This window comes from Muscardinus avellanarius (assembly GCF_963383645.1).
Source record: "Muscardinus avellanarius genome assembly, chromosome: 5".
Taxonomy (NCBI): domain Eukaryota; kingdom Metazoa; phylum Chordata; class Mammalia; order Rodentia; family Gliridae; genus Muscardinus; species Muscardinus avellanarius.
Window position 1 is genome coordinate 46,570,684 of NC_137790.1, and position 18,804 is coordinate 46,589,487.

Here is an 18,804-nt window from a genome sequence, read left to right on the forward strand (position 1 = left end):
ACTCAGAGTTTATGATCTTTCGTCTAATCATGTTATCAGAGATGGCTGTGGAAGAAGAAAGCAAAAGGAAATTGGAGATACCAGGATTTGCAGGCATTAAATAATGGGGTCTGAGGACATGATGGAAAGCTGAAAGGTAAGATTGGGATCAGGAAAAAAAAAAAAATAAAGGGCCAACTTACCGGCCCAAATAGTATTTTCACTTTCGAAAGGTTTTCACACAGTAAATATAAACTCTTGCAATATAACCTTCGATTCCAAACAAAGCTGTGTTTTTGTGTGTTTGAAGCAATTCCAGGCTTTCATCTGGCTTAAGGAAGAATATGAAATCAAGAAGCTTCCAGGAGTCCAAAAATAGAATGCATTATTTTTAAGCAAGACAGTAAAGGTGAATAATTATATTATACCACATTCTTTGACACAAACTAAAAAAGTGAGTAAAAATATAAACTGGCTTGAAATGGAAATATTTAGGAAGTTACTTAAACTATATTTGACATGAATTTTATTCCCTATATTCCTCAGCTGGCTTGAAAACTATAAGCTATATTTTTATTGTAGCTATTCTTAAATTTAAAATAAATTCAGCACATAAATTTTTACAAAGGTATAAACTGACATACTATCCCATCCACTGAAATTGCTACTTTTCTTCTGAATGCTGCCTAAAGTTTAATTCTACCTTTCAAACAAACAATACAAGCAGTATTATGAAGTCAATACTTATATGTAGTCAGTCAGATTACTGTTTTAATGCTTATTATCTTTTCTATGATTATCTCTTTCTTTTGGAATAAAATACTATTTTCCCCGAAGAATATTCTTTGGTAGTTCTGTTTGTAAGGTTTATGAATGGTTAATCTCTATCTTAAATAGATATCTAAAAATATGTTTAGGGCTGGAGTATTGTTCAGGATAGAGCATAAATGGAGGTCCTGGGACCAGTTTTCAGAACCACAAGAAAGATAATATTTTGAGTTTTTCTATTTGATATTTCTAGAATTATTTTTTGTTGTTCTTGTACTGGGGTTCCTGGAAGCCCTTCTACCTCCGGACTATACTCCCAGACCAGTTTTTATATTTTCATTTAGAAACAGGGTCTCTTAAGCCAGCCTGCGCAATCCTCCTGTCTCCGACTCCCAAGCATGGGGATTACAAGCGTGCGCCACCACACCGGCCTCTAGAATTCTTATTAGATTCATTGAAAGACATCCAATCTATCCTTCAAACTTTAAATCTGTCCTTTCCTGAAATCCTATTTTGAAAGATTCAACCTCAATGCCAATTTCCAATTTAATGTAGTTTAATATTTGTGTTAATTAAAAGTTTATCTCATCTATTGGATTTTTGAAATTTTTAATTTTCAGTTTTTTACTTACTTATTTCTGCATACTTTATTTCATAATTTCTTTTTCTCTTTTATGATTGTTATTGCTTAACAGATTTTTAAATCAAATTTATTTGGGGCCTAAAGTAATCTCATAATTTTTTATTCTGCTGGCTATATTTCTAAGCATTGTGTCCATTATGAGCATTAGTAGTATAGCTTATAAGCTGTGTTATGTGGAGATTTCAAATTTCTTTGTTTTCTGTATATTTTTTTTTGTTGTACTGGGATTAAACCCAGGGACATTCTACTTCTGAGCTATACCCCCACCCCTATTTTTAATTTTAAATTTTTTGAAACAGGGTCTCACTAAGTTGCTGAAGGCCTCATTAAGTACCTGAGGCTAGCTGTGAATCAGTGATCCTCCTGTCTCAAACTACCAAGTACTGGGATTATAAATATGTGCCACCATAACCAGCTGTCTTATTTTTTCAATTTGGTAATTTTGTATCAGCAATGACCTAGTTAACTGAGGTCTTAAGTAGACAAAAACAAAACAATGCCTAAGAAATGCACTACCATATTCATGTTAGTATTTCTGGTTGACAGGTAACTACAGAGTGATTTGGGAATCCAGACTTCTTGCATTTAGTAAAGCAGCCATTCACTAGAGCTCGGCAGGTATGAGCTCAGAGCTCACAGGAGGTGCATGTCTTCTCATTCAATTCCCATTTAAAGAGGCATATATTAATTTTCTATCACAGACCAAGACTAAAAACAATCATATGGCCACATCTGGCTGTTAATAAGAGTTGTTGGAATGTTGTTCAGTGGAATATTTTTATTTATTTTTTATCCTGATTATGAGGAATAAATTCTGATAACCAGTTAGTATTTTCAGACTGAGCTTTGTGTAAACTATTGGTTTTAGAATGAGTCTCAATAAATCAGGAATATAGTATTTCTGAAAATGTTAGTCTCAGTTTTAAAGGGAACTAGAGTAGTGATAAATTTAAAAGAATGGAGATTCCCAGATTCCAGTTGCTCTGTACAAGAACTAGCATCACATAAAGAAGCATACAGTGGCAACAATTGATGGTAACTTTGGAAGCATAAAAACAAGCTCTGTTTTATCGTCCACAGTAGACAAGGAAAAGCATGATTTATTTCTATTTTTTGACAGTATTTAAAGTGACTGCTATAAAAAGTCATGAAGATCTCTTGAAAGATGAAAACCCTGTTATATTGGGCAGAGATAAACAACCATTGTCTTAGATGGAAATCTTTAAATAAAATAACAGTATTGTTGATCTTTTTCTTAAAATGACTAATATCCTTATTTCTTTGTTTTATTTTTATTGTTGCTTTAAAGTTAACTGCTATACAGATTTTTTTTATTCTACTGCAATGAAGAAGCCTATGTTATTTCTATCTATGCTGGCTAAATATTTAAATTAATCAAATATAAAGATCAATTTGTAAAAATTTATAGTAGCAATAAGGATGGATTATGTAAGAGTTTTTTTCATTTACAGTAATAATTGCATTATGACCAAGAGTTTAAATAAACTCTTTTAAAATTCAATTTATTTGAATGTTTTCACATTAATTATAAGTTGTTAAAGTAAGCTAATTTGCCATGCATAGGAAGTAATATACTTAATTATATAATTTTCAAAATTTCTCTATAAAATAAAGAGTACACATACATATTACATAAGCAAATTCATGAGAATTATTATACCTTTTTAAAAATTCTTTGTGTTTATTGAGGTGATCATTAAATTACCCTACTTATCTATTCATGAGTATTATAATATATTTGATTAAATACATATTTTGATCTTGATGGAAAGTACTATGCTATGTTACATATTTTCCATAAAGTATTAAAAATCAAAATTAAAATATTCTATCTAATTCAATGAATTATAGATTTGTACTAGTGATATAAAGAATAGAATAATAAATATAATATTGAGTTTTTGAATATGAAGTTTAGATTTTTAAAAGATATAAATATTAATTAAGAATAATAAAATAATCACACCCATAATACTTACTGCTTTTGTCAATTTGAACTCAGTAGAAATTATTTAAAATTTTATATGAAATAATAAATGGGATGAAATATAGCAGATTATTTATTAAAATAGAATAATATCACAGGCTGATATTAATATTTATTCAAGAGAAAAATATTAAAATATGCAATATTACTACTTAAAAAGAAATATGTATTAATATTTCTTAGTAGGGAGAAAACTAGATTAAATTATATGATATAGTTAAATTATGATAAACATGATAAACTATATATAAATAATGGAGAGAAAAGATATATTTTTTAATTTTCTTTTTTTTTTTTTTTTTTTTTTTTTTGGTGGTACTGGGGTTCCTGGAAGCCCTTCTACCTCCGGGCTACACTCCCAGACCTATTTTATATTTTTGAAACAGGGTCTCTTACGCCAGCGCGGCTGGCTTCGAACCTGCGCGATCCTCCAGTCTCCGCCTCCCAAGCGCGGGGATTACAAGCGTGCGCCACCACGCCCGGCTAATTTTCTTAATTTTAAGTGGCTCTTCCTAGTGGTTAAGATTTGGGAGGGGCAATGTTAATTTGGATATAGGAAAAGTACTGCCTCTTCTTATTAAGCCCCAAAGAAGTTACTGTCAAAACTGAAATGAATTCTCTTTAGAATGTGGAAAATTAGCATCCACTGTGCAAGGATATGTCAGAAGGCAAAAGATGTCCTTCAGAGGATTTAGTGTTACAGTAAAATGATGCCTAAGGCAAAATTTTAACAAAAAGGTACTAATTTGTAGGACACAAATTGGGGTTTTTATGGTGGCTTACAACTGTGATAAAAAGTAATATTTAAAAAATAACAGGGAAAAACATTACTAAAATACTAAAAATTAAATGTGTAGCCAAATTTGTTTTTATCTATTTATTTTTTATTAATAAGTCATCACCCCTGGTATTTAATATATATTATGATCAATTTAAGGCAAATTTGGGATTATGTTATATCATTATTATATCTGAGGTTGGTATATTATAGCTTGCTTACCAATCCTAATTGTTTTTATAATTAAGGGTTTTGAAACACAGCCAAGTCCATTTGTTTATATATTGTCTCCCTTATCCTTAAAACAATAGCAGAGTTGAGTAGCCCTGTGGAAGACCATGTGGCCTATGAGGTTTGAAGTATTTACTATTTCATTCTTTATAGTTAATGTTTATGGACCCTTGTCCTTTGGGCAAAATAATGTGAATTGGAAAATTCAAACAAGTTCAACCAACTTGATATTTTTTACCAGTCATTTGTATGAGGCATTTTGACATTTAAACATATAATAAAATTCAAAGTAGGAATACTGTCCTCAAAGTTGTTTTTTTTTTTTTTTTTTTTTTTTGTGGGTCTGGGGATGGAACCCAGGGGCATTCGACCTCTGAGGTACAGCCCCTGCCCTATATTTTATTCTTTATTTTGAAACCGGGTCTCACTGAGTTGCAGAGGGCCTCACCAAGTAGCTGAGGCTGTCCGCAAACTGCGATCCTCCTGTCTCAGCCTCCTGAATGCTGGGATTACAAGAGTGTGCCACCACGCCCAGCCAAAGTTATTTTTTTTATACATTCATTTATTAAAACATCTGTGCTTAACAAATAAAATTTCAGAAGCATTCGATAAAGGATTGCATAGTTGTCCATTAAGAGAATCTGAGAGAAAAGATCATATTGGAAAAAAAAAATTGTGAGAGTACATGTGTATATGGGGTGTGTGTGTGTGTGTGTGTGTGTGTGTGTGTGTGTGTGTTTCCATTGGGGATGATTAGTCTGGTGTTAGCTATTGATTTAGAAGACCTTTCTCAAGAACTCTCTTTAGTACTAGTTAATTATCTCCTGTAATATCTTGAAGATTTTCTCTTCAAAACACTAAAAATATCCGGCATGGTGGCCATGCTCATAATCCCAGCATTTGGGAGGTGGAAACCTGAGGACAGTAGTTGTGGTCAGCCTCAGCTAATCAGCGAGGCCCTTCACAACTCACTGAGACTCTTTCAAAAAACAAGACTAAAAATAGGGCTGGTGTGTAGCTGGGAGGTAGAATAACCCTGGGTTCCATATCTGGTACCACACACACACACACACACAAAAAAAAAAAAAAAAAAAAAAAAAACTAAAAATATATTGGTTACAAAAATTGGTGAAGTAATAGTTTATATTCTTTGTAAAAGTATGTACAGAAATATATGATAAATAACAGTCAGGATATCTTTTTGTTAAAAATTATAAGAAAGCATATTTTACATGAAGCGGACTCAAATTTCAGAAATGTCTATTTTAAGTTTAGATTGAATTTCAATAATGCAGGAAAAGTGTTTATTAAGATGTGGTGTGGGATTAGCAAATATATGAATTACTATTTATTGTCATAGTCTATGTCAAAGAATTACACACAGATCTTGCCGCACCATAATTTTTAAATACGTGTGTGATTTTTATGTCACCTACATAGAGGTCATGACTTTACATACTTTCCTTGTTATATTATAAAACAAATTTAATGTGAGAATTCTTTGAAGCTTTCCCCAAGTTGATAACTTTAAATATATTTTATAAAGATATTTCTAAAATAAGCACTGTCTTGTACTGCTTAAGGGGTAAATAAGGACCTTTGTTTCAGCCAAAACTGTTTATTTCAGATTATATACATGCTATGTGAAATGCTCTATTTATGTGTAAGAGTTTTTTTAATTTTTATTGGTGAATTATAATCATACATCTTAATGGATTATTTTTTGGTTTGTGTGTTCAGCAATGCCCCCTTACAGAATGTATTTTTACATTCTCATATGCTTCCTTTTCTCTTTCTCTATCACGAATCCCTTTATTTTTGCACTTTGAAGAAAATAAGCTGAATAGTAAATATTTTATCATTATTTTTATTTACGTATTTAAAGTGTTACTAGTGTAGAGTTAAAATAGTCTGTGGAATATTGATTTTATTTTTTAATTCTTATACATTTCATTTTTATATATGTAAAGAATAAACTATGTGAACATATATAAGTGTATGTAATGTACCTATAGAATAAACTACATGAACACACCCATATATATAGTATATATCTGTATTTTCTCAAGTAAATATTTGAGAAAAATAATGAGACATCTAAACTTAAACCAATTTTGTACGACTGGGATGTAGCTCAGTGGTAGAGTGCTTGACTAGCCTTTACAAGACCCAGACTTAAGCCCTAGTACCACACATACACACACACACACACAAAAATAATAGTGTTCATGGTGGATATTTCTATCTCAGCTTAAAAAGGATCAGTCTACCCATGCTGTTCTCAATTTGTATAGTTTTATTCTTCAAACAAAAGATTGATCCTTCCTTCCTTCCTTCCTTCCTTCCTTCCTTCCTTCCTTCCTTCCTTCTTTCATCCCATCTTCATGTGGCCTGGGATAAATATGCAAATATAGTTTGAAAGAAATAGAATAAATAATTATAAAACATGACTCTTCTTCCACTGAGATTCTTTCATAAGTGTGAATACATGGCATTCTTTAAAAAAGGAGTATTATCTTTGAACAGATATTTGTGACACTCATTTAATTTAATGATCTGCTTAATAAATGGTAAATTGTAATCATTATACCTACAATGAAACATTGTGGAGAGTTCAACATTGGAATGTCTCTTTTAATTAATATTGCTTCAAGGGACTGATGGTCAAAGTATGTAATAATTCCTAAAGGAGAAATCAGTGCTTTTTGAGAGAATTCTTTTTTTTTTTTTTTTTTTTTTGGTGGTTTTGGGGTTCCTGGAAGCCCTTCTACCTCCGGGCTACACTCCCAGACCTATTTTTATATTTTGATTTGGAAACAGGGTCTTTTGAGCCAGTGCAGCTGGCTTCGAACCTGTACGATCCTCCTGTTTCTGCCACCACGCCCAGTGAGAGAATTCTTTTTAATGTAATAAAAATGAATGTTTATTTATTAACTTCAAAGTAGTGATAGAATGGTAGAATTTAATGAAAATGCATTAATTTTGCTGTGACAGGATAACTGTTCCCAGTCAGCATTTTAGAGTTTCCCTTATAAGTATTCATAAGCATGGCGAAAGTGTTAATTCTAATTAAAATCATCTCAGTATTAGACTTAATAAACCCTCCAAGGATGTTAAGTAAACCTTAAAATATTGACAAAAAGTTATTAAGAAAATAATTACCCAAACATGGAATTATGGTTGGTCAGCATTTTCACAGAAAATTATGAATTAAAATTAGGAGTAAATACTCATGTTAAAAAGGAAAACAACATGATACAGCAAAGGTATTATATAAAATGTGCCCCAGGACCCTGTGTGACTCTCAGCTCCTGAGAGTGTTCCTATATTTGTTGAGCTCACAAAAGGTGGTGATTTATTATCATTAATTTTAGAAACATAAAATTTTGCTAATATAAGATCTATAGAGAGTAAAATTTTTGAATTAAGGAAAATGATTGAAGGGAATTCAACACCTTCACGTTCTATTTTAGAAAGGTTTCAGTTACTACCTGACCTTGCTGTACTTATACCATAGGCTAACTTCCAGCTTCGTTATTTCACTGTCCATTCTTTCTGAAGAAAAATCAACATCTTCATTAATCTTAAAATTTCAAAGTAGCGAATAAAATAAATATTGAGGATGTATACTATGCTAAAGGGGCTTCTTATAGATTTGGGTGTTCTAAGGTGTTTCGGTCTGTAGTGGTTCACATTACAAATACACTATTTTGACATGAGATAATGTAGGTCCAGTAATAAAAAGAGTATAAGGGAAACCAATTAGGATTGGACTGTGTTGTAAAGATACCTTTGCTGTATCATGTTGTTTTCCTTTTTAACATGAGTATTTACTCCTAATTTTAATTATTTTCTATATTTTCAACAGAATCTATCTGAATCAACATTTTAAAATTTTCTCTACATGCTATTAAATTTATTAATTTTCAAGTATCTTGTTTTGGTCATGGTTACTTGATATTAATTTTCCATTGGGGTTTATTTTCATACTCCATTTTAAAGATATCTTACCTGCAATACATTAATTTTTTGCAGTGCTAGCAGATTGAACCAGAACCTTACACATACTACATAAGTGGTGTACGAGTTAATTATTTTTTAAATATATTAATAATGATGAAATATGCTAACACATTTTCATGTAGCTATAATTTATCCACATGGCTAGGAGAAGTTCCTTCAGTGTGTATTTTCTTTCTCTGAAACATCTTGTTCTGCATAGGAGTTGATGCTCCGTGAGCCTGATTAATAGCATTTCTCATTTTGAGTCCCCAATTGCTGGTTAGAGTTATGGAATTCTTTACTTTCTATCCTTGTTAGGATTGTTTTGATCCTTTATCTATGCTTCAATAGGCGTAGAAACTCAGTCAGCCTGTTTTATCTTCGACATAAATTTTCTTTGATATTCCATTGGCTTCATATTTTTTAATAAAATATTAACTTATGGCCATGGCTTAGTATCTCTCTGCTCCTGCCATCACCATTCCTTTGTGCACACACATTAGTTGTGTCTTTTCATCTTTTATAAAGTATTTGTATTTGGCTCCATTTTTTGACCTCACATATGTTTAATCACCTGTATAAAGGTCCTGTCTTGCAGGAGATTAGAGTTTCAACCTCTGCATTTTTTTTTTTTTTTTTTTTTTTGGTGGCAGCTTTAGATCTAGAACAGCTTTCCTTCTTCCCTGACATGCAGGTCATCACATGCTGATGTCTTTTTATTATCTCACTTCCAATATCACTTCTTTAAAAAGTTTTTCCTTGACTATGGTCTACTCCAAGGTAATGTAACTCTATGGGACAAAACACTTGCCTGATTCTGCTCCCTTATCATTAAGATGTAGACATCTACCATCTTGTACCCCATTAAGATGAATGATTACAATGCACCAATCAAAACTGAATAAAAATAATAAATAAATAAAAAGTAAGGAGATTATTAAACAAAATATTGGCCTTGGAACTTATGAAGCATTGAGAAAATATTTTTAATGAATATAGGCACTCTATATGCTGTTTTATAGGTATAATCATTTCTGGGTATTCCTTAGACTTTAACAAAGCACTTTTGTTCCATTTTCCAAATATAGAAGCTAGAACTTTATGATCTAGCTTATTATCCACAAAGACAGAACACAATAATGTTATTCTAAATATATCACAGAATAGGATAATTTCTTGATGAATTACATGTCATTATCTTAATAGATTAATAGCATTTTCATTTTTTCCAATAATTGCCCCCAGCTATGTTATAATGGAATTTCTCTTTTCTCTAACTAAGAAGCAACTTTCTTGACTCTTTCTTGGATAGATGCCATAACTTCTTAGCAACTTAGGATATTAGTTTATTCTATTGCTTATTCATTTTAAAATGTCAGCCTCAAATTTCACTCAAAGCTGTTTCTACATTTACCATCTGTGATGACAGCTCTTGTAGCTTCAAGAGTTCTATGGTGTGGGTGGGCTTCTAGATACCTCTGTTCTCATACATATAGATGCCAGCTCCATCCATGAGCGACAAGAGCAGGTGAATTTATTCTTGACCTGACTCAATGAGATCAGACTCTTCTTTATTCTTTCTGTAGACCATTTCTGCTTGTCAGAATGATACGCACTTTTCATGTCCTCTGTTTGACTGGCCTCCCACAATGTCTCTATTCTCCCATTCTGTGTATGTGCTTTTGGTTAAGATCTCTTTGTTCTTTATTGAAACTCAACAAAGAATGATGTTAGGGTATCTTCACCTTGTAGTTTCACTTGAGTGAGTAGAGCAGGTGAGCTTAAGCTCCTCAGCCTTATTCATGTCCATCTGACCTGAGAAATTCATAGCTTTGCTTCTTCATAAAGTAGGAAGGCAGCTTACCAGAGCTCCTTATCTCTGTTCTTCCATTTCTTTATCATGTACATTGTTGTCATACCTGAGCAGCCGTGAGGCATCTGTGAGTCCAATGGCTCATCATAGAAGAGATCGATCTGATTTAACAAACTGAAGAAGATATCATGTTAGTTAGTGTACCTGAAATAACCAACTTATGAGGATGAAAGTTTTATTTATTTTTCTTATTTATTTGTTTGTTTTTATTGGTTCATTGCTGTCATATATCTTAACTAAGTACAAGATGGTAGAGGCGTACATGTACACCTCACTCTTTAGCCCTACTGTAATTCCCACCCCATTTCTTCCCCCTTCCCTTCTCAGAATCTCAGAATTATGACTTCAGAGGTTCCAATCCATGGTGCCTGTGCCCTTTTGTTTTGGGTTCATAGAAAATTATGTCAACAGCACAGGACAGAGAAGGCTTCTCACTTAATAGCAGCCAGGAAGCAACAAAAGAAAGGGAAGAAGGAAGCCAGGAGTCCCTATATCCCCCATAAAAGCACACCCAGGGTGACCCAACTTACTTCCACTAGGCCCCAGCTTCTAAAGGTTCCACATCTCCCAGTGGCCCCCTGTGCTGGCAACCAACCCTTTAATTCATGGGCCTATGGTAAAGATTCCAAATAAAAACTACAGCAGACATTTTAGGCAACTCTAAATATAACAAAAATTATTTGACCAAACTTCACTTTATGTCACCCTTAGGACCAGTCTCACTCATTGCTTATTATTGCCATGTTGACTGAGAATCCTGATAAATAGTTCTTCGAGTTAACTTGCCCTAGGTATTACAATTGTTCAGTGTAGATTTCAAGAAGTGTTTAAATTCAGCTTGGGCCTTTGTTGAAATTGCTAAGCTATGAGATGATTCCCACTCAACATTAAGCTACAGTGGCATTTTACAGCATAAGGCATCCAGTACAAATCTCACCTAAAATTGAATTTTATATGAAAACATTTTCTTCTTTTTCAATTTTATTTTAATAGCATAGCCATTCATAATCAAGTGCTGTGAGATTAAATTATGTCAAGTATTTTCAAGACATTTTTATGATACTAGGGATTGAACCCAGAGGCATTCTACTTCTGAGCTCCACCCTCAGCCCTATTTTATTCTTTATTGTGTAAAAAAAGATCTGACTAAGTTGTGGGGGCCTCACTAAGTAACTGAGGCTGGCCGTGAACCCCTGATCCTCCTGTATCAACCTCCCAAGTACTGGGATTACAAGTGTGTGCCACCACCTTTTCAATTTCTAATTTTTATATATTTTAATGTTTTAATTACACTCTAATTTTATTTTTCCATCTATTTTTCAAACTAAAAATGTATTTCCCAGAAAAAATTTTACCTAACCATAACCCTATTTAGATTTCAAGCATTTTATTTTTATACTGTTCATTTTAATCTTTATATCTGTCTTCTACAACTTGTCAGTCATATTCTGATTTTACTGCTATATCTATTTGCTTGGTGAAATGTTGAATATAATATAAGCTATTAGGAATAAAAACTCTTTCAGGAAAAATACATCTTTTAATTTTATATCCTATAGACTTTAGAAATAAAATCTTATATTTTTAACCAGATTACTCATAATATTTTTACAATTATTTCTATGTATAACCACACAGATAAAAATGTCAAATAGAGAAATCTCACTTTCTCTAATGAAGAGATATAAAATTTAGTTATGCATAGAGACAAATATTACCTTGAGTAAAGATTATCTTTATGATTAGCAGAATGAATCTTTTGTAACACTTATACCTAATACCCTACAAATAAATTTTATGCATTTTAATAGAGGTGATATGTTGCATTTGATCACATTGTATTTGGAGATGAAATGGCAAAGTGTATCCCTCTTAGAGTTCATGGTCTTTGTCATTTTTTAATGTGTTTTTTATTGGCACATTATAGTCTCACACCATAATTTAAATCATGTTGACAATGACAAACGTGTACATGGCACTGGGAGTTCCCTCCACCTCTCCATTTCCCCCCTTCCCAATATAGAGTACTGAGATTAACGTTGGTATATTTACATATGAACACAAAGTCGATGGTAATTATGAACCTCAACCTTCCTGCTTTTCTTTCCTTAGACCACCTCCCTGGCTCCCCTGAGGTTTCTCCTCCATTATTTGGAATCCCTCTTGTATCACAATTAATCCCTAGCTTGTGCACATAGGAGAAAATATATGATTATTTTCTGTCTGTATCTCTTTCTCTATCTTTTAGAGCAGTTTCTCATGAGAAGATCTGGTCACTTCATTTCACATTCTTTTAGAACAATAATTTGCATATCAAAGTCCAGATACAAATAAACATACTCTGTGGTCCCATCTGTTGATCTCACTCTACTGAGACCTAGAATATGAATAAGGCAATAGGTTGTAAAGACAGTTTAGTTTTTCAGATACATACCAATTTCTACCAAGTTGCAAAATATACAAATATTTGCTGTATATTTAAATTATTACTTATTTTAAATAACAGATAAAATATTTTTCCAAGTTATGGGAAGGTATGGTAAGATGTGATTAGAAGGTCTTTATTGCAGCTTGCTATAATGTCATATACAGAACATTGTCATTTTATGACTATCAGTGGAAATCATTTTAAAAAATCAATTTTTAATCTTTAGAATTAACACACATGTTCTGGCATATTTTATATCGAACTGAAAAGAAAATTTTTCTAAAAATAAATACTTTACATTAATTAAACAAAATTTGAGCAATGCATGGAGTGAGCACAGAGATCTTTGTTGTTTGTTTTTTATTATTTAAGAAGCGAGATTTAAAATCTGAATACAGAAGAAAATATAATCCAAATTCTCAAAATCATGCAATTAAGAAAAATGTTTACATGATTCACTTAAATCACATCAATATGAGCCAAGATAGTATAATGATTGTCTCTGCAACAAAGAGTTATCATTCATATATCTGCTCCCTTATTGGTCCTAGCTACTTTTCTTCCCATTTTAGTGAAATATTGTTTTAAGTAAATCTTGATACTGTTTTGTTTCATTTATGCAAATACCTAAAATAAAACAAAAACATGATTTATGGTTTTTTAAGTCATTGCAGAGTGTAAGTAATTTTCTTTAGCAATAAAACCATGTATGGAGTTGTGATTTTATTGAAAGTTTTGCTTCTGTAGGTATAATTTCAAGAAGAAAACTGTCAAGACAGATTGGCTGAGCTGAAAGCTAAGTTTTCCCAGTTATAAAACAGGCTGTTGAACAAGGCAGAAGAGATAGTAGTACTTAAATTGTGAGGATTTTGTTAGGATTAAATGAGATAATCTATCTAGAGGATTAGAATATTACTTTTTACCATGTAAACACTCACCATTATTATGCAAAATTTTATAATCTTTTTAAAAGTTGTAATTTAAAATAGTACTAAGGAAGAGATGAGAGGAAGAGGAAGAAAGAGGGAGGGGAGGGAGAGAGAGAGAAAAAAGAGAGAGAAAAGACTTGGAAGGAAAGAAGGAGTGAGAAAGGGGGAGATAGAAATTAAGAGAGTTGAAGCCAGGCATCATGGCCCATACCTCTACTCCCATCACTTGAGAGACTGAGACACGGTTAGTTTTGAGGCTAGCCTTGGAAACTTAGTGGAACCCTTAGCAACTTTATAAGACTCTATTTAATAATAACAACAACAACAATAATAATAATAATAATAATAATTAATAGGGTAGAGGTATAGCTATGTTGTAAAATGTCCTGAGTTCAATCTCCAGTACCAAAAAATAAAATAATTTTTAAAATATTTACGGAGTGGAGTGGGGATTAATGTAAGGATTAATTTAAAAATATAATTGCAGTATAAGTTTGAAAATGGATAGAAGAAGTTAGGTCTGGTGGTGCACACTTGTAATCCCAGTATTTGGGAGGCTGACACAGTAGGATCACAGGTTCATGGACAGCCTCAGCTACTTAGGCCCTCCACAACTTAGTGAGACCCTGTTTTAAAATAAAGAATAAAAAATAGGGCTAGGGTATAGCTCTGAGAGGGAATGCCCCTAGGATCCATTCCCAATACCACACAAACACAAAAAAGAAAATGAATACAAATTTTTATATTTATCTTTGACCAGTGAATGTACTCATTGTCCTGAAGAATACTGGTCTCCAAAGAATTTCGGCTATTTTTAGTTATATTAAGAATTGGCATTGGCATGAATAAAAATTAACAGGTTAATGAAACCTATCTCTTAAAATAAGTGAATCTAGTTACTTCTTTAATGATCCCAAACCAAACCTTCTAATGCTTTATAATGTCTCAGTTGCTCTTAGAACTGTCAGAAAATAGCTTTTGTCCCAGAGGTATACCGCCTTTAAAGAAAGTCTATTTTTATTAACATCCCTTTGTGGCTATAAGTAGTATTCTGTGGTTGAAGTAAAATATTTTGCTGATGACCCCTTTCTAGTAGTTCTTAATCAAGAAAGATTTGCCCCAGATGCAGATTTCTCTCCTTTTAGATTTATTGCTATTTGCCACAATCTTGTCCCTTAAGTGGAATCAGTTGTCTGTAATTCCCATTACTCATCGGTGGCCAAACTTTCTCTTGTTACTGTCTAGCATTTAAATATGTGTAGCAACAGTTCAGAATTTTTATAATTTTTTTTTTGGTATTTCAAATGTGGAAAACATGAAAAAATGAGAATATATAAAGGTTAGAATTAAATCAAGCTGTGATCAAAGGAATGCAGAGAGATGAAAGTTGAAGATTGGATTAGATTTTTAAGTTAAAAGCTATATAAAGGACAAATCTAAATTGCATTTTTTTTTTACTCCTAGGGCAAACTTGTAATACTTCCTTATCCATTTTAAATAAGGGTTCTTCATTTGCAAAATGTAATAATACTTCTGCATTATGACTAATGAGAAGATTGATTGAGATGATATAAATATTGAGAATAGTGTCTGGAAATAATATGAACTCAATAAATGCCTTCTTTTCCTTTTTATTCTTTAATATGTAGAGTGATGAGCATGAATATCAAATTAGGATATTTCAGTTGTGTTTACTTAAAACATTCAAGAAGATTATCTGTGACACAAAGGTTAGCTGTGGGATATCCTTTCTTTCTCTCACTCTCTAAGGAAGAAAATTTTAAAAATTGATTATTTTCCTTTAACAACAGAATAAAATGCTATTTCTTGTTTTTATTAGTACATTTTAATTGAATAATGAGTTACATTATGGTATATTTTACTGCATTATTTATAGTAAAAGTGTTCCAAGAATGTGATGTTAAAGTGATTCTAAATATAAGAAAATTTGTTGATTGCCAGGCGTCGTGGCATATGCTTATAATCCAAAAGCTGAGATAGGGCCGGGCATGGTGGCACACACTTGTAATCCCTGCTCTTGGGAGGCGGAAACAGGAGGATCACGCTGGTTTGAAGCCAGCCGCACTGGCTTAAGAGACCCTAGTTCAAAAATATAAAATAGGTCTAGGAGTATAGCCCGGGGTTAGAAGGGCTTCTCAGAACCCCAGTACCACCAAAACAAACAAACAAACAAAAAAACTGAGATAGGAGGATCATGGTTTGTAGACAGTCTCAGCTAAAAATACTAGCAACACACATTCAAAATCACATAAATCACATCAAGAAAAACATACACATCCATGTAATTCATCATATAAACAGAAACAAAGAAAATCATTACATGATCATTTCAATAGACATTGAAAAAAGCATTTGACAAAATCCAAGATTCATTTATGCTAAAAGCACTGCAGAGACTTGGAATAGAAAAAACATACCTCAACACCATAAAGGTAATCTACAATTATCCCACAGCCAAAATCATTTTAAATGGGGAAAATTTTTGAGAATTTCCCTTAAAAACAGGAACAAGAGAAGCAAGTCCATTATCACCACTACTCTTCAATATAGTACTTGAGACTCTAGCCAGAGAAATAAGGTAAAAAAGGAAATAAAAGGAGTACAAATAGAAAAAGAAGAACTCAAACTTTCACTATTTGCAAATGACATGAAATTATGTTTAGAAGACCCAAGAAACTCAACCAAAAGGCTTAGAGAACTGAACAAGAAATTCAGCAAAGTATCTGGAAATAAAATCAATCTTAAAAAATCAGAAGCTTTGCTCTGCACCAACCATAAATCTGCTGAAAAAAGAAATTCAGAAAATATTTCCACTCAGGAATTTCCACGAAAAATAAAATTCTTAGGAATAAACTTAACCAAGGAGGTAAGAGACCTCTACAAAGAAAATTATAAAACATTGAAAAAAGAAATCGAAGATCTTAGAAGATAGAAAGATCTTCCATGTTCATGGATAAGCAGAATAAATATCATCAAAATGGCTATACTTCCAAAAGTTATCTACAGATTCAATGCAACACCCATTAAATTACCAAGATCATTCCTCACAGACATAGAAAAATAAGTCCTTAAATTCATTTGGAACAACAACAACAACGATGAAACAAAACAAAACAAAACAAAACAAACAGAATAGCCAAAGTAGTTCTCAGCAACAAAATTGATGCAAAAGGAATCACAATACCTGTCTTTCTGCTACAAAGTCATAGTAATAAAAACAGCATGATACTGGCACAAAAAACAGATACATAGACCAATGGAGCAGAATAGAAGACCCAGAAACAAATCCACACACTTACAGCCAATTGATTTTTGACAAAGGGACCAAAAACATACACTGAAAAAAAAAAAAGATAGCTTGTTCAACAAATGGTGTTGGCAAATTTGGTTAAGTATGTGCATAAAAATGGAAATAAATCCCACTTTCTCACCCTTGTACAAGGATCAATTCAAGATGGATCAAAGACTTGGAAATTAGGCGGAGACCTTGAGGCTCCTTGAAGAGTGCATAGGTCCAACACTGTAACGAATAGGCACAGATTTAAAACTTTTTCAACAAGACCCCAAAGGCACAAGAAACTAAAAGACAATTCAATACATGGGAATGCATGAAACTGAAGAGCTTCTGTACAGCAAAGGAAACTATTACAAACCTTAACCGACAGCCAACAGAATGGGGGAAGATTTTTGCCACCTACTCCTCTGATAGAAAACTAATATGTAGAATATACAGAGAACTCAAGTAACTCATCACTAGGAAAACAAATAACCCAATCAAAAATGGGTAAGTGAATTAAATAGACACTTCACAAAGGAAGAAATTCAAATGGCCAATAAATGCATGAAAAAAATGCTCAACATCATTAGCAATCAGAGAGATGCAAATCAAAATTACCCTGATATTTCACTTACCTGCAACTAAAATGGCAATCATTCAGAATGCAAACAACATCAAATGCTGGAGAGGATGTGGAAAAGTGGGAATTCTACAACATTGTAGGTCAGAATCAAATTAATGTAACCACTTTGGAAAACAGTATGGAGGATCCTCAGAAGAATGGGAATGAACTTACCATTTGATCCAGCAATACTGCTTCTGGGTATCTACCCAAAGAAAGGAAACCAAACTACCAAACTAATGCATGTATATCTATGTTTATAGCTGCACAATTTACCATTGCCAAACTATGGAGCCAGCCAAGATATCCATCAATAGATGAATGGATTACAAAACTGTGGGATATGTACACAAAATATTTAGAGATCACTAAAGAGAAAATAAATAAAAACAAATTCTGAATTTAACCAGGAAAAATGGTAGCAATATGGTGGTACCTGGCTGATTAACAGTAGGATAATGTTAAGCATGAGAAAATATGTAAAGTTATTTACTGTCCTTGAACACTCCATTTAGTATAATGCAAGTAGTTGGACCATCTGAATCTCCAGAAAAAATTGCTTTTATTAGATTCTCTTTCAATTTCAACATCATCAAATGTGTTATTTTGAAGGTATTATCCCTTCAAAACCTCTAGGAATAAATACTTCTAGGAATAAATTGTTATTTAAAACAAGTATAATTCAGTTGTATCTCAGCAGATCATTTTTTTGAATTTTCCTTTATCTGATAGCTTAAAATCATACATGTTTAGCTATTATTTTATTAGATTGTGTATGCCAGTTGTTTTCAAAGTAGCATACAGTCAACTAAAACTATTATGCACCACATACTGAGCATTGATTTTAGTTTTTCAATTGACTGTTCATCAAACTATAATATGCAAAACAGTTAGATAATGAGATCCTCTTGCAGTTTTCTGGAAACTCAGAGCAGCTAAATTTTATTCACCCATTTTAGAAACTTCCTTTGCCATAAGGTTAGAGTGGTGAAAATCTTTTTGGAAGAAATAAATTTACTGCTATGGTTTCACATTCAATTTTATTTCCAGAATATAATTCCAGGCTGCTACGAACAACTTAAAAGTAACTGTAAATTCTACTGTTTTCAGCATTTTGTTCCTTATTTCTCTTCCAATTAAGATTTAAATTTTCTTTAAGTATCATTTTTAAAGTGAAATCTTGTTACAAAACAGCTAAACAGTTCTTTATATAGTATAATTCATATAGGTCAGCAGCTTCCCTGT

The 18,804-nt window shown here is 32.3% G+C and overlaps 1 protein-coding gene across 2 annotated transcripts in view; it reads left to right on the forward strand.

The window, feature by feature from the left end:
* The window catches only part of EPHA6 (EPH receptor A6), a gene marked incomplete at both ends in the record, with an annotated part of 972,789 nt that overhangs the window by 208,558 nt on the left and 745,427 nt on the right, over window positions 1-18,804 (forward strand). The window lies entirely within an intron of this gene.